General features: G+C 49.5%; 1 long non-coding RNA gene across 1 annotated transcript in view; it reads left to right on the top strand.

Moving 5' to 3' along the window:
- The window catches only part of LOC108803790, a 17814-nt gene that overhangs the window by 3331 nt on the left and 7814 nt on the right, over window positions 1-6669 (top strand). The window contains exon 2 of the long non-coding RNA XR_001942301.1: window positions 1001-1009. This is a non-coding gene — a long non-coding RNA (uncharacterized LOC108803790). The remainder of the gene's footprint in view (window positions 1-1000; window positions 1010-6669) is intronic.

The raw sequence follows: 6669 nt of genomic DNA, 5'->3' as shown, positions 1-6669 counted from the left end.
TCTGTCTGTGGGTGACAACGGTCTCTGATTTCTCTTGTGTTTTACAAGGAGATTCCAGAGCGGAGCCCACCCCCCTCCCGCCGTAGCTGAGATATCACAGTTTTTGGTGGACTGCTCTTGGCAAGCCTTCCCGCCATTTACAGCCGGTAGTGCCACTTGGAACTATGACCGCAAGGTGAGGCGTCAGACGGTATGGCTGCCAGTGTAGGGGGGCTGGATCTCTTCCTGAGTATCTCTTGCCATGCTCCATGTTAGGTACAAGCTGCATACGGTGCCTTATTGCCAACAAGCTAACATTTTTCTGGCGCCAACATTCCTTCCAGTCTCAGCCCAAGAGATTCTGGTGAGCTGCTAAGCCGACGTCGTGGCAAGAAAGACGCCAATGTTGCCGCCTCCGGGCCCGTTCGAGTCTCTCCATACTATGCAATAAAAGCAGACGTTCCGCCGGGTTTTCAAGCCTGCGGCGCAGAGTAAGGCAGCGGATCCTCTGGTCAGTGCTGGTGCTAGCCAATCCTGCATTGTCAGTCTACAGGAGGTGCCGTGGCTACACCGCTAAGGACCGGCTCTGGTGTCGGCTGTCAGGAATGACATCCAGTTACTGTATTCACAGGGTGCTTAATCTTACCAGAGCTTCCATCGGAGCTCCTCAGGCGATTATCGGCCCTCGAGCACCTCCGGGCGGGAGGATCGGCCATGTTTTTAGTCATCCCCAACCGCAAACAACCCAAGCTGCATTTTGTACAACTCTTTATACACAAAGGTCTTCAGCAGACGCGGCCGCCCCCCGACACCAGAAGGGGGAGGCGTGGTCTATTTTTTTTTTTTTTGGTTTTCAGACTCACTAAAACTGGGATTGTACAATTTTAGAGTTCAGGAGAAGGCACCCGGGCCTCGAGAGAGGTTCGGAGGCCTTGTCCTTCTCTGCTGATATTTTATAGAGTGTATAACCTTATCGGAGTCTCCTCTGATTCTTCTCGCTTACAGTAATCTCAATTATCAGTGGTGTTTTGTGTTGTCAGGGGGTCAAAGCCCCTCCACTCTTTTACCCATTGTATATGATGTGAACATTTTTGATTTTGTGTCCAATTACTTGATGTAGACGGGGCTGTGCTCTAAACACTCAGACTCTGCTAAATATAACTTTCTTTATACCTCTGACCGTCCCTAATTGTCTTTTACTGCCCTGGAGGCCGCCACCGATGGCTCCTTGCCGGGGGACGGGTCCTTGCTCTGTGGCTGAAGGGTGTACAGGTCTCCTCTACCATTGCTGTGGAACTTCTAGAGTGGAGTCACTCGTGTCTTTCATCCCATGCCAGAACACTCGGGTATATCGCTTTTGTTGGTACTTCCTGAATAGTAAAACATCTTTGGGCCTCATGCAGAACATTATGGAAAACGTATTCGAATGTGTCAGCATCGGTAATTGAAATACTTTCCGAGTCATCACCTTAGATGAAGATTGGGCAACTTTAAAAACAAAAACCCATTGAAGTGACATCAAGCTAAGCAGACATGGAGGGACCTGATCACCTGTTGATTGGTGACCTCCTTATTATGAGGAGCATTCCAATATCTCAGAACTGGATGAGCTTTTCTAACCTGATACAACTATGGGGAAAGTTTAGCAGAATTTCATCGAAAACACAGAACATCTGAGCCAAAAAAAAAAGGTCCTGATGACCCATAAAAGCAGAAGCACCAAGTCTGCTGGTTATATCACCGTGCTCCCGAGCAATGACATGACCAGGTTCTCCTACAGAGCTGTCCCGCTTTCATGTCACGAGCCAAGCCATGACCAGGTTCTCCTACAGAGCTGTCCCGCTTACATGTCCCAAGCCATGACATGACCAGGTTCTCCTACAGAGCTGTCCTCCTTACATGTCCCGAGCAATGACATGACCAGGTTCTCCTACAGAGCTGTCCCACTTTCATGTCCCAAGCCAAGCCATGACCAGGTTCTCCTACAGAGCTGTCCTCCTTACATGTCCCGAGCAATGACATGACCAGGTTCTCCTACAGAGCTGTCCCACTTACATGTCCCGAGCCATGACATGACCAGGTTCTCCTACAGAGCTGTCCCACTTACATGTCCCGAGCCAAGCCATGGCCAGGTTCTCCTACAGAGCTGTCTTAGTGTGATGTCCATGCCATGTGCCACCTACAGAGGTGAGGTTCAGCACACTTTGGCAGACGCAGCCATTGATAACAACTCTTCATTTGATGTAATTAAAAACCAGAACATATTATGGTCACCAAACCTAAAGATCCCTCTAGATGTCAGGCTCAGTGATCCACCGCACTGTGTTCTACTTGGGTTCCAAGCTTTGACACACCTCACAGTGCATGGAAGGTGACATGGCCAGCAGATAGGGACCTTTGGTGAAGTGTGCCGCGGGGTCCATTGAAGAACGTGGCCATGGCGTGCCTTGGTTTTGTGGCTCCTCAGGGACTCGGTAGTATATTTGAGATCTGGGGGCACTTTTCTTGCAGCTCAGAGGTAACGTCACTTGTGTAAGGACTCCCGAGATCCTCCTGCAGTTTGTGGACTTATGAAGGAATTCACAGACATGATAAAAACATATCATCCGGTATGATTATCCCCGACGCTGACAAGCCAGTTATCTCAAATCCCAAATATTAAAAAGAAGTCATATGTGGGGGGAGGGGAGGGAGAAGACCACCCCATGACAAAGGGGGTTCCCTAACTGCCCCTCAATTCATAGATTCCAATATTTTGGGATATTACAAAATGCTCTTTATGTAATTGTTGTTCTTGATTTCAGCTAAGCTGTGTCTTGAAACAAGTTCACGTGTTGACCTGACATTAGTTAGGTTAGAGCCCCGTTTTCCCTCTTGTAGCTGCGTTATCTGATAGGCAGCCTAATCGTCCAATCACAGGAGAGGAATGTAAATCAGTAACTGTACCTATGGCAGTCATAGGCAGGCCATGTGCAGTCATAGGCAGACCATGTGCAGTCATAGGCAGGCCATGTGCAGTCATAGGCAGGCCATGTGCAGTCATAGGCAGGCCATGTGCAGTCATAGGCAGGCCATGTGCAGTCATAGGCAGACCATGTGCAGTCATAGACAGACCATGTGCAGTCATAGACAGACCATGTGCAGTCATAGACAGACCATGTGCAGTCATAGACAGACCATGTGCTCCCATGCCAATCTGGCACCAGTTCATGTCAGCAAAGTGTCACCGGCACTGACTGGCCTGTACCGGGTTGGTGGACTGTGGACGATATGTGGGGGGTGGGGCCCGTGTTGGGTCAGTCCAGCACCAGTCTCGTATCCTTATCCACATGAAGGTCAGGCAGTGCAGGAGACACATGGCTACGGTTGGGCAGCACATGGCGCCCGACGTTCCTTTGGAATGATGGATGGGTAAATCCTTTCATGGAGTAAGTACATATTGTATATGTCCAATGAGATGTAGACAACATTTAATGTCTAAAATTGTGTAAATATTTAGCCAGATGTGAGAGGGAAGCTTTAGATGCAAAAATGTGGCGTCCCCCTGGACAGTCCGTGGCAGACAATTCGGGTGTTTAGTGCTCCATTGTTGGGCTTTCCTGTGTCCGCAGACCGGCCATTCGATAGCCATTGAAGGAAAGCTTTCATATTTCTATGAAAAAGGAGGGGGAAAATTAGAGCGCAAATCCTGGGAATATGAGGGGTATAAGGACAACCAGTGTCTGTATGTGGCGGGTGGAAAAACAAAAATGAATAAAATCACAAAAAGGTGAAGGACTTACTTGTGGAGCCGAGGTCCTGTCATGGAGGGCCCTTTAGGAGTGTGGGCAGTGTGGGATGTACTCGGTGTCTCCCAGCAAGTGGAGGGATGGATGAAGGAGGAATCAATGTGGACTGAATGCTGTATGTGCCCGGGGACTGGTGACGAAGCTGCCTATGGTCTTGATGGCAGTGTTCTTAGGACGTGACGGAGTGAAAGGGACCGAGGGCTGGGAGAGGACGTGCACGGAACAGTGGTAGAGGAGCGACGCGTTTCGAGGTGATCCTCTTTTTCAAGCTCGAGTCAAGCACCCTTCCACTCGAGCTTGAAAAAGAGGATCACCTCGGCTCCACAAGTAAGTCCTTCACCTTTTTGTGATTTTATTCATTTTTGTTTTTCCACCCGCCACATACAGACACTGGTTGTCCCTATACCCCCCACATTCCCAGGATTTGCGCTCTAATTTTCCCCCTCCTTTTTCATAGTTCACAGGTTTCTCCCCCTGTTTTTAGAGCAGCAATCCAGATCACAGACCCCACATTCCCAAGAGAGCGCTGTGTTCTTTTTCTGTTTGTTTTCATATTTCTATGCAGCCCATAGACATCACGGGGCGCGTAGAAGAAGAAGGCGAGAAGCTTTTCATGGCCATACAATGGTATGAAGAACTAAATCATCCTCGCCGTGCCTGGCGCCTAATGATACCTATAGATATGAGGACGGCAGAGGCCGGGATTTAGGAAATAATCGGAGCTGTTCTGTCCTCACATGAAGCTCTTCATATGACATTGACATGGAAGGGTTTATTCTGGTCACTATTAAAGGAGAAGTACGAGGTCAGGACTTTTCCCCATAGTTCTCCTCAGGGTCGGGGGAGGACACAAACTAGCGTCCTCCCGTCACCCTAAGCTCAGTATATAGGGAGCTACAGCTCGCGGTATACTGAGACGCCGCAGCTGAAGAGGATCCCGACAATTATGTCTGGATCCGCCCAGCTGCGTGAGTGACAGCTGGCTCCTCCTATCTAGAGGCAGAGCCAGCTGTACCCGCCCCCTCCCCCATCCTTTCTGCCAGTCAGCGCTGGAGGATGGGAGGGGGGAATCCAGGCAGAGAGCCGTGACAGGATCGAGAGGTGAGCGAACGCCGGTATGTGTTCGCTCACTTCCCGATCTACTGAGCCGACCTGTGACAGTCTCATTGTCACAGGTCGGCTAGAACTATGAGGAGGAGTGAAAAGCCCCTCCCCCCTCGTAGTTCTCCTTTAAGTACTATAATATAAGAAGTTTATCTGCCTGTCCTTCAGACGGGTCAGGAACCCCAGTTGGTGTCATCCGACTTCCCTCGGTAATCACTAATCCCAAATCAGTAGGGCTCCCAATGTGGAGATGTCCTCAGTGTCCTCTGCAATGCCCATGTACAAGGTCATTGGGGTGCCAATGTCTCCTCCTATAGAGTCCCTCAGATTGGATCAGACTAGAAACATTGCTACTGGTGTCAGCCGCGCATGTGTAGTTGTGCAGTGTGTGAACACCCCGAGCTCTGGCCTCGTAGCTGGATGTACATCACTGGAGGCTGTAGGCACACAACTCTACGACGCCAGGATCTCCTCTTCCATACATGTCCTGGTTCTGCCGGTCCTGGCTTAGATTTCATGCATTGGGCCTGATCCATCAAGCTGCGGCAGTGCTAAAGGCGTGCTACATGCTAAGCCGGCCGCTCAAGCTCTGCTATTGCCCGAGGAGCCACTTTTCATTCCTTAAGTGCCATTGCAGCTTAATGAATGAGGCGAAGCGTGTGAAAAACAAACCTTCATGAGAAGAATGTTTGCACTGATGATGGGAATGAAATGCACAGAAACTGCCGCCTGTAGGCTCGGCCTATTGTGGTCAACGGTAAATCCGGTGCTATCTGGGCGGGTCTGGTGATAGGAGGGTCTGGTGACAGGCGGGTCTGGTGACAGGCGGGTCTGGTGACAGGAGGGTCTGGTGACAGGCGGGTCTGGTGACGGGCGGGTCTGGTTATGGGCGGGTCTGGTGACAGGGGGGTCTGGTTATGGGCGGGTCTGGTGACAGGCGGGTCTGGTGACAGGAGGGTCTGGTGGGTTTATTACATTTGCAGTGACAGCTGTAGAAAACCATCACTGCCAATAAACAAAATTCTCCATGTTAGAAAATCTCTTTGTCAGCTCGGATGTGTCTCCTCGTAGAAGCCCCTCCCCCGATCCTTCCTCTCCCGAGCCCCGTGTGGGTCCACCTAGTCTGCATATCACCTGAGTGTTCGGCATGTTGATGGAGGAATACCCCCGATGGTTGTGTTCTGGAGGTAGATCTCTACAATTCCTGAGGTGCTCAGTCCCACGACCCCCGTGGATAATAGTACACAGTGTGGCCTTAGCTCCCCCAAAAGACCGGCCGATCTCGGGGGTTCTCCCCAAAAATTCAACCCAGTGTGGGCCAAACCTGTTGTTTTCGGGGGTCCCCACAGAGCTCACTCCTCATCAATGAATACAATTGGGTGCGATTCTCACTTTACACATGAAAACAGATGCAAATCTCTTTTTTTTTCGGAGGGTCTGCAACTCAGCCCAAAGCTCCCCCCCGAAGGAGACAGGCCGACGGGAATCTGAATGGTGCTGAACAAATCCCAGTTTTTTTCCCCCGCATTCTTTATTTTGTTATTTGTGGCGCAGTCCTGAGTGGAAAAAAAATCATAAAAAACTAGAAAAACCTTAAAAAAATAAACAAAATGCCTGAAATCCTTAAAATAAGCAGAAGGTGGGCGGCGATCCCAAAAGGTGCTAAACATTTTATGAGAAATATATATTGTTAAATTAAATCTACTATCTGCTTGACGACTGTTTTTTTTTTTTGTTTTTCCTTTTTGGGAGTTTTTTTTTTTTTTTTCTGTTTTTTTTGTTTTTTTTTTTTTGTTTT

Source organism: Nanorana parkeri, unplaced genomic scaffold (genome assembly GCF_000935625.1).
Source record: "Nanorana parkeri isolate BGI_ZX_2015 unplaced genomic scaffold, ASM93562v1 scaffold4208, whole genome shotgun sequence".
Classification (NCBI taxonomy): domain Eukaryota; kingdom Metazoa; phylum Chordata; class Amphibia; order Anura; family Dicroglossidae; genus Nanorana; species Nanorana parkeri.
Note: the sequence above shows the minus strand (reverse complement) of the source record. Positions and strands in the feature narration are given on the sequence as shown.